We start from the raw sequence: 10,821 nt of genomic DNA, 5'->3' as shown, positions 1-10,821 counted from the left end.
GTCTTTCTAGTAGGTTTGAGGGTGCAACTATCCTGCTTACACAGGGAGAGATTATTGCTTTTGCCATTAGGCCTGAGTTCTCAGGTTCAAAAAATCATCTTTCTCACAGTTTCAGAGGTTTGTAAAGACACTCCTAGGACACCCTGTACCACTCAATGAGAAAAGAGGCCAGTGGAAAGTGTTCTTTGGGTACTGACTGCCATACATGTTGTTACTCTGGTTAGGTGAAAGTGTACTGTCAGCTGACATCCATCCCAACTAAAAGTCGCAGGCAGCCTGTTTCAAAACACTCAAATCCCTGACCAATATTGTATTTGTCTTGAAGAGATTCTGGTTCATTTTCTTTTCATTACAACCACAGCTTTGTTCAAGTATTTGAGTTTTCTGAAAGAAACAGGCTTCTTGCCACTTCTTGCTGGGAAAACATCTGACAGTATACTTTCACTTAATCAGGAAACAAGAGATATGGCAGTCAACACTCAAGAAAATCCTCCCCTGAACTTTTTTTTTTTTTGTCATGGAATGGAACAATGTGTCCTAGGAGTCTCTTTTCACAGTTTTGAAAGTTCAGGGAAACATGTTTTGTGAACCTGAAATCGGGGCCTGATGGCAAAAGAGGTATTTTCCTTCTGTGAAAGCTGGATATTTGTGGCTTTAAACCTGGAGGGAAAACACACTGGTTCATTTCTCTCCATTGTAATAACAGCTTTGGTCAAGTTTTGAGTTATCTGAAGGCAGCAGGCTGGCTGCTACTTATTACTGGGAAGTCATCTGACAGTACAGTTTCATCTAATCTAGAGGTATGGTAGTCAACACTCGTGGTACACTCTCCCCAGACTTCTTTTCTCATAAAATGGTACAGTGTATCCTAGGTGTGTTTTTATATAAATCTGAAGCAGCCAGGAAACATGATTTTGTAAATCTGGGAAATGGTCCCTTATGGTAAAAGCAGTGTTTTCCACCTGTAGAAACTAGGTAATTGCAGCTTCAAACCTGCCAGAAAGAACACACTGGTTCATTTTTCTCTGCATTACAACATCTTTAGTCAGCTTTTTGAGTTTTCTGGAAAAAACAGGCTGCTTACTACTTCATGCTGGGAACTCATCTGACACTACAGTTTCACCTAATCATGTTAACTAGAGGTATGTCAGCCAACACTCACAGTGTTCTGTAACCTTTTTTCTCATATAGAGTGGTACAGTGTACGCTAGGTGTGTCTTCACACAACTCTGAAGCAACCAGGAAACATGATTATGTGAACCTGGGAATTGGGCCCTTATGGTAAAAGCAATATTTTCCACCTGTGGAAGCTGGATTATTGCAACCCCAAATCTGCAAGAAAAGCACACTGGTTCACTTTTCTCCTCATTACAACAGCTTTGATCAAATTTTTGAGCTTTCTGAAAGTAATGGGCAGCTTCCTTCTTCTGGCTGGGAAGCCTCATCGAATATGAAACTGAAGAGAAACATGCTTTTGTGAACCTGTGAATTGTGGCTGGATGGCAAAGAAAAAAAGTATTTCCCCCACTGAAAGCTGGATAGTTGCAGTATTAAACTTGCCAGAAAAACACACGGGTTCATTTTTCTTTCCATGACAACAACAGCTTTGGTCATGATTTTGAGTTTTCTGAAATAAAAAGGATGTCTCTGACTTCTTGCTGTGAAGTCACCTGACAGTACTGTTTCACCAGATGAGGGTAACAACAGTTATGGTGTCAAAATTCACAGAACACTCTCCCCTGACATTTTTTTTTTTCTCATGGAATGGTGCAGCATGTCTTAGGTGTGTCTTTACAAAACTTTGAAACAGCCAGGAAACATGTTTTTGTGAACCTGGGAATTGGGCCCTTATGGTAAAACCAATAGTTTACCTTTTTGGATCCTGGATAATTGCAGCTTCAAACCAGACAAAACCATGGGGGTTCATTTTTCTCTTCATTACAACAACAGCTTTGGCCAAGTTTTTGGTTTTCTGAATGTAATAGGTTGCTTGCCACTTCTTGCTGGGGAGTCATCTTATAGTACAGCTTCACCTAATCAGAGTTAAAAAGGTTGTGGTCATCAGAACGCTCTCCCCTAACATATTTTCTCATGGAATGGTACAATGTGTCCAAGGAGTGTCTTTACACAGGTCTGAAACTGCAGGGAAACATATAGGTTTGAATCTGGGAATTGGGACCTGATGGCAAAAGAATTATTTTTCCCAGCCTTAAACTTGCCAGAAAAACATAGTGTTTCCTTCTCTGCATTACAACAACAGCTGTGGTCACAATTTTGAAATAAAAAGGCTGCTTCCTACATCTGGCTTGACAGTGATCTGACAGTACAGTTTCACGTAATCAGGGGAACAATAAGTATGGCAGTCAAAGCTCACAGAACACTCTCCCCTGACATTTTTTTCTCATAGAATTGTCCACTGTGCCCTTGGTGTGTCTTTGTACAACTCTAAAACAGCTAGTAAACATGCTTTTGAGAACCTGTGAATAGGGCCCTTATGGTAAAAGCAATATTTTCCACCTGTAAAGCCTCAAACCTGACAGAAAAACCCACTGCTTCAATTTTCTCTTTATTACAACTACTCTAGTCATGTTTTTGAGTTTTCTGAAAGAAACATGCTGCTTCCTACTTCTTTCTGGGAACAAGTATCTGACACTACCATTTCAGCTAATCAGGGTAACGTCAGGTATGGCAGGCAACATTCAAAAAGTATTCTCCCCTGACCACTTTTCTCATGGAATGTTACAGAGTTTCTTAGGTTTGCCATTACAAAGCTCTGAAAAGTCAGGGAAACATGTTTTGTGAACCTGAGAATGGTAGCTGGATGACAAAAAGTATTTCCAACTGTGAAAGTTGGATAGTGGCAGCCTCAAACCTGTGAGACAAACACATGGGTTCTTTTTCTCTTAATTACAACAAAAATTTTGAAGTAATTGTTAGTTTTCTGTAAGAAACAGGCTGCTTGCCACATTTTGGTGGGAAAACATCTGACAGTACAGTCTCACCCAATCAGGGTAACAAAAGGCATGGCTGTCCACTTGTACAGAATAGTCTCTCAGACTTGTTTTCTGAATAGTACAAGGCATTATGAACCTAAGTGTTCTATGAGATGACTGCTAAGAAAGAGATCCTGAGTGATTCTTTTTTCAGAAAAGTGAGTTGTTTGGGCAAAAATTGACTGTGGTGAACAGAGTCTTCATCCAGAGTGTTTTCCTAGATATTTTGAGTGTGAAACATTTTAGCTGACACAAGGCAAAAACACTGTTTTGCCAAGCAGACCCCAATTGACAGGTTCACACCCAGCATATTTCCCTGCAGTGTCACAGCACTGAAAATACACACTTGGAAAAAACCGATCTTATCCATGGAGGAAATGGTGTGAACTGGTAGTTACTTTTGTGGTGAATGGCATGCCCATTCAAGGCAGTAAGAACCTATGTGTTTTATGAGATATGCTCCTAGTAGGAGATGCAAGCAAAGTGTTTCCTTCAGAAAAGTCATTTGCTTCACCAAAAATGGATTGTAGTGAAGAGAGAATCAGCACCCAGGGTGTTTTCCTAGGTGGGTTTGAGAGTGAAATATTCTTACTTTTATAGGCTGAGAATGTTGGTCTTGCCAACAGGCGCGAATTGGCAGGTTGATGCCCAGTGTATTTCCCTGCAGTGTCCCAGAACTGAAACTACATGTGTGGGACAAACTGATGCGTTCCACGAAGAAGTGCTGATAACTGGTAGTTCTCTGTTAGTGAGGGGCATAACTCAAGAGTTCAGAAAATGCGCTCTTAGGCAGGAGATCCAAGCGCAGTGTTTCTATCAGAGAAGTCCCCTGCTTGTGCCAAGAATTAACTAGAGTGCAGAGAGAATCAGAACCCAAGGAGTTTTCTGAGTGAGGTTTGAGAGTGAAACATTCCAGCTTTGACATGGTGAGAACACTCTATTTTCCAAGAGAGCCCAATGAGAATGTTCAAACACAGCATGTGTCCCTGCAGTGTTCCAGCACAATAATACACAGTTGCGAGGAACTGGTCTTTTCCTTGAGGGAAGTGTTGAGAGCTGGTAATTGGCCATCTGGCCAGTGGCCTACCTATATGACGCCTTAGAGCCTAAATGTTCTTTGAGATGAGCTCACAGTAAGATGAAGAACAGTATTTCCTTTAGAAAAGCCATTCTGTTGTACCCAGAATGAACTACAGAGATGAGAGAATCAGAACCTAGGAGGTTTTCCTAATGGGCTTTGAAAGTGAAACATTCTAGCTTTCAGACGGTGTGAACAATGTTTTTGTCCAAAGACTCCAAATTAGCATTTTCACAGCCAGCCTATTTCCCTGCATTGTCCCAGCAGCGCAAATACACCCTGAGGAGACACTGATGTTTTCCATGAAGACAGTGTTATAAACTGGTACTTCTGAGTGTGGTGTCATACCCATACAAGGCGGTAGGAAGCAAAGAGTTCTAGGAGATATGCTCTTAGGCAGGAATCCAAGAACAGTGCTTCTTTGATAGAATCCCCTTGCTGTGCCAAACCTTAACTATAGTGTGGAGAGAATCAGTACCCAAAGGCTCTTTTGAGGCATGTTTGCCACCGAAGCATGCTTGCTCTCACACATTGAGAACACTCATTTGGCCAGCAGATCCCAATTAGCATTTACACCCAGCATATTTCCCTACATTGTCCCAGGGGTGCAAAAACACACTGGGGACAAACTGATGTTTTCCATGAAGGAAGTGTTGTGAACTTGTACTTCTGTACAGTTTCATACCCATACAAGGCAGTAGGAACGGAAGAATTCTAAGAGATGTGCTCTATGGGCAGGAATCCAAGCATAGTGTTACTTGCAGAGAATTCCCCTGCTTCTGCTAAGCATTAAGTATAGTAAGAAGAGCATCTGAACCCAGGAAGTTTTCCGAGGTGTTTTTGAGAGTGAACCATGCTCGCTTTCACAGACAGGGTGAGAACACTTTATTCCAACATACCCAAATTGGCTGGTTCTCACCCAGCATATTTCCCTTCAGTGTCCCAGCACTGAAAGGACCCTTGAAGGACAAACTGATGCTTTCCGTGAAGGAAGTACTGAGAACTGGTAGTTCTCTGTTAGTGAGTGGCATCCCCAAATTCTAGGAGATGCTCTCTTAGGCAGGAGATCCAAGGGCAGCGTTTTGTTCAGAGAAGTCCCCTGCTTGCGCCAAGCATTAACTATTTAGTGCGGAGAGAATCCGAACCCAAGGAGTTTTCAGAGGTGTGTTTCAGAGTGAAACATACTAGCTTTCACACGTTGAGAATAGCCATTTGGACTGCAGACCCAAATTAGCATTTTCATACCCCGCATATTCCTTGCAGGGCACCAGCACTATAAATACATGCCGGGGACTAACTGATGCTTTCGATGAAGGAAGTGCTCTGAACTGGTAGTTCTCTGTTGGTGGCGGCATACCCTTACAAGGCATTAAGAACCTAAGTGTGCTATGAGATGCACTCTTAGGCAGGAGATCCAACATTGTGCTTCTTTCACAGAAGGCCCCTTCTTCCACTTAGTATTAATTATATTGCTGACAGAAGCAGAACCCAAGTTTTCTGAGATGGATCTGTGTGTGAAACATTCTAGGTTTGACACAGTTCCATTCACTCGCTCAGTCGTGTCTGACTCTTTGCAACCCCAGGACTGCAGCACACCAGGCTTCACTGTCCATCACCAGTGCCCGGAGCTTGTTCTAATTCATGTCCATCAGGTCAGTGATGTCATTGAACCATCTCAACCTCGGTCATCCCCTTCTCTTCCTGCCTTCAGTCTTTCCCAGCATCAGGATCTTTTCCAGTTCTTTGCTTCAGGTGGCCAAAATATTGGAGTTTCAGCTTCAACATCAGTCCTTCCAATGAATATTCACGACTGATTCTTTGAGCACTGATGGGTTTGATCTCCCTGCAGTCCAAGGGACTCTCAAGCGTCTTCTTCAACACTACTGTTCAAAATCATCAATTCTTTGGGACTCAGCTTTTTTTACGGTTCAACTCTCACTCACACGCATACATGACTACTGGAAAAACCATAGCTTTGACTAGACAAATTTTTGTCAGCAAAGTAATGACTCCTCTTTTTAATATGCTGTCTAGGTTGGTCATGGAGAAGGCAATGGCAACCCACTCCAGTACTCTTGCCTGGAAAATCCCCTGGACAGAGGAGCCTGGTAGGCTGCAGTCCATGGGGTCGCTAAGAGTCAGACACAACTGTGAGACTTCACTTTCACTTTTCAGTTTCATGCACTGGAGAAGGAAATGGCAACCCACTCCAGTGTTCTTGCCTGGAGAATCCCAGGGACGGGGGAGCCTGGTGGGCTGCTGTCTATGGGGTCGCACAGAGTCAGACACGACTGAAGTGACTTAGCAGCAGCTTAGCAGCAGGTTGGTCATAGCATCTCTTGCAAGGATCAAGTGTCTTTTAATTTCATGGCTGCAGTCACCCCCTGCAGTGATTTTGGAGCCCAAAAAGATAAATTCTGTCACTGTTTCCCCATCTATTTGCCATAAAGTGATGGGACCAGATGCCATGAACTTCATATTTTTGATGTTGAGTTTTTAGCTAGCTTTTTCACTCTCCTTTTTCACTTTCATCAAGAGGATCTTTAGTTCTTCTTTGCTTTCTGCCATAAGGGTGGTGTCATCTGCATATCTGAAGTAACTGATATTTCTCCTGGCAATCTTGATTCCACCTTGTGCTTCATCCAGCCTGGTATTTTGCATGATGTACTCTGCATATAAGTTAAATAACCAGGGTGACAATACACAGCCCTGACGTATTCCTTTCCCAATTTGGAACCTGTCTGTTGTTACATGTTCAGTTCTAACCATTGCTTCTTGACTTGCATACAGATTTCTCAGGAGGCAGGTCAGGTTATCTGGTATTCCCATCTCTTGAAGAGTTTTCCACAGTTTGTTGTGATCCACACAGTCAAAGGCTTTGGCATAATCAATAAAGCAGATGTAGATGTTTTTCTGGAACTCTTGCTTTTTCAATGATCCAATGGATGTTGGCAATTTGATCTCTGGTCCCTCTGCCTTTTCTAAATCCAGCTTGAACACCGTGAAGTTCATGGTTCATGTACTCTTAAAACCTGGCTTGGAGAATTTTGAGAATTGCATTGCTAGCCTGTGAGACAAATGTATTTCTGTGGTAGTTTGAATATTCATTGGCACTGCCTTTCTTTGGGATTGGAATGAAAACTGACCATTTCCTGTCTGGTGGTCATGGCTGCATTTTCCAAATTTCCATATTTCCAGTATGCCATGGCTGGCATATTGAGTGCAGCACTTTAACAGCATCATCTTTTAGGATTTGAAATAGCTCAACTGGAATTCCATCACCTCCACTAGCTTTGTTCATAGTGATGCTTCCTATGGCTCACTAGACTTTGCATTCCAGGATATCTAGGTGAGTGATCATAAGTGATCATACAATTGTGATTATCTGCGTCATAACGATCTTTTCTGTATAGTTCTTCGGTGTGTTCTTGCCACCTCATCTTAATATTTTCTTCTTCTTTTAGGTTCATACTGTTTCTGTCCTTTATTGTGTCCATCTTTGCATGAAATGATCCCTTGGTATCTCTAACTTTTCTAAAGAGACTTATGGTTTTTCCCATTCTATTGTTTTCCTCTATTTCTTTGCATTGATCACTGAGGAAGGCTTTCTTATTTCTCCTAGCTCTTCTTTGAAGCTCAGCATTCAAATGGGTTTATTTTTCCTTTTCTCCTTTTCTTTCTCTTCTCTTCTTTTTGTAACGCCTCTATTTGTAAGGTTTCCTCATATAGCCATTTTGCCTTTTTGCATCTCTTTTATTGAGGATGGTCTTGATCCCTGTCTCCTGAACAATGTCATGAACCTTCATCAATAGCTCTTTAGGCACTCTGTCTTTCTGATATAATCCCTGGAATCTATCTGTCACTTCCACTGTATAGTCGTAAGGGGTTTGATTTAGGTCATACCTGAATGGTCTAGCGGTTTTGCCTGCTGCTACTGCTGCTAAGTTGCTTCAGTCGTGTCTGACTCTGTGCGACCCCATAGACAGCAGCCCACCAGGCTCCCCCGTCCCTGGGATTCTCCAGGCAAGAACACTGGAGTGGGTTGCCATTTCCTTCTCCAGTGCATGAAAGTTAAAAGTGGAAGTGAAGTCGCTCAGTTGTTTTCGACTCTTCGTGACCCCATGGACTGCAGCCTCCTCCATCCATAGGATTTTCCAGGCAAGAGTACTGGAGTGGGGTGCCATCACCTTCTCTGAGCGGTTTTAACTACTTTCTTCAATTTAAGTCTAAATTTTGCAGCAAAAAGTTCATGATCTGATCCACAGTCAGCTCTCGGTCTTGTTTTAGCTGTCTATATAGTGCTTGTCCATCTTTGGCTGCAAAGAATATAATCAATCTGATTTTAGTATTGACCATCTGATGATGTCCATTTGTAGTGTCCTCTTGTGTTGTTGGAAGAGGGTGTTTGCTATGACCAGTGCATTCTCTTGGCAAATCTCTGTTAGCCTTTGCCCTGCTTCATTTTACACTCCAAGGCCAAATTTGTCTGTTACTACAGGTATCTCTTGACTTCTTTCTTTGCATTCTAGTCCCCTATGATGAAAAGGACATCTTTCTTTGGTGTTAGCTCTAGAAGGTCTTGTAAGTCTTCACAGAACCATTGAACTTCAGCTTCTTCAGCATTACTGATTGGGGCATAGACTTGGATTACCCTGATATTGAATGGCTTGCCTTAGAAACGAGCAGAGATCATTCTGTTGTTTTTGAGATCACACCCAAGTACTGCATTTCAGGCTCTTGACTGAGGGCTACTCCATGTTTTCTAAAGGGTTTTGCCCACAGTAGTAGATATAATGATCATCTGAATTAAATTTGCCCATTCCAGTCCATTTTAGTTCACTGATTCCTAAAATGTCCATGTTCACTCTTGCCCTCTTCTGTTTGACCACTTCCAATTTGCCTTGATTACATGGACCTAACATTCCAGGTTCCTATGCAAGATTTTTCTTTATAGCATCAGACTTTACTTCCATCACCAGTCACATCCACAACTGGGCCTGGTTTTCACTTTGGCTCCATCCCTTCATTTTTTCTGGAGCTATTTCTCCACTGATCTCCAGTACAATACTGGGCACCTACTGACCTGGGGAGTTCATCTTTCAGTGTCCTATCTTTTTGCCTTTTCATACTGTTCATAGGGTTCTCAAGGCAAGAATACTGAAGTGGTTGCCATTCCCTTCTCCAGTGGACCCCGTTTTGACACAGTTAAAACACTCTTTTGTCCAGCAGACCCCGATGAGAAGGTTCACACCCACCCTGTATTCCTGCAGTGTTCCAGCACAAAAATATAAACTTGGGGGGGGGGAACTGGTCTTTTCCATGAGGGAAGTGGTGTCAATTTGTAATTCACTGTGTGGCCCCTGGCATACTCATATGATGCCTTCTGAAGCTAGGTGTACTAAGATATGAGCTCCTAGTAAGGATGTCCAGGCACTGGATTTCCTTTAGAAAAGTAACTCATGTGCTGATAATTAATTTTGTGAAGAGACAATTGGAACCTAGGAGGCTTTCTTAGGTGGGATTGAGTGAAATGGTCTAGCTTTTCAGAGTGTATGAACACTGTTTTTGCCAGAAAACAACAAATAAGCATTTAGACACCCAGCATATTTCCCTGCAGTGTCCCAGCACTGAAAATACACACTGGGGAGTACTGATGCTTTTGATGAAGGAAGTGCTGTGAACTGGTTGTTCTCTGTTGGTGAGCAGCATACCCATACAAGGAACCTAAGTGTTCTCGGAGATGTACTCTTAGGCAGGAGATCCACACACAGTATTTCTTTCAGAGAAGGCCACTGCTTCCACTTGGTATTATATTGTGGAGATAATCAGAACACAAGAAGTTTTCCAAGGTGGGTCTGTGAGTGAAACATTCTAGCTTTGACATAGTTCAGTTCCATTCACTTATTCAGTTGTGTCTGACTCTTTGCCACCCATGGGCTGCAGTACACCAGGCTTCCCTGTCCATTACCAATGCCTGGAGCTTGCTCTAACTCATGTCCATCAAGTGGGTGATGCCATCCAACCATCTCATCCTCTGTCATCCCCTTCTCCTCCCATCTTAAGTCTTTCCCAGCATCAGGGTCTTTTCCAGTGAGTCAGTTCTTCACTTCAGGTGGCCAAAATATTGGAGTTTCAGCTTCAGCCTCAGTCCTTCCAATGAATATTCAGGACTGATTTCCTTTAGGATTGACAGGTTGGATCTCCCTGCAGTCCAAGGGACTCTCAAGAGTCTTCTCCAATACCACAGTTCAAAAACATCAATTCTTTGTGGCTCAGCTATTTTTACAGTCCAACTCTCAATCACATTCATACATGACTACTGGCAAAACTGCAGCTTTGACTAGATGGACCTTTGTTGGCAAAGTAATGTCTCCGTAGCATTTTCACACCTAGCGTATTCCCCTGCATTGTCCCAGCAGTGAAACTACAAAATGGGGACAAACTGATGCTTTCCATGAAGGAAGTGTTGTGAGGTGGTACTTCTCAGTGTGGTGTCATACCCATACAAGGCAGTAGGAATCAAGGAGTTCTAGGAGATGCACTCTTAGTCAGGAATCCAAGCACAGTGTTCCTTGCAGAGAATTCCCCAGCTTGTACAGAGCATTAACTACACTGCAGAGAGAATCAGAACCCAAGGAATTTTCTGAGGTGTGTTTTAGAATGAAACATGCTAGCTTTCACATGCTGAGAACACATTTTTTTTTTTTTTGCCAGTGGACCGAAATTAGCATTTTCACACCCAGCATATTT

The sequence above is a fragment of the Ovis canadensis genome, chromosome 13, assembly GCF_042477335.2.
Source record: "Ovis canadensis isolate MfBH-ARS-UI-01 breed Bighorn chromosome 13, ARS-UI_OviCan_v2, whole genome shotgun sequence".
NCBI lineage: Eukaryota > Metazoa > Chordata > Mammalia > Artiodactyla > Bovidae > Ovis > Ovis canadensis.
Note: the sequence above shows the minus strand (reverse complement) of the source record.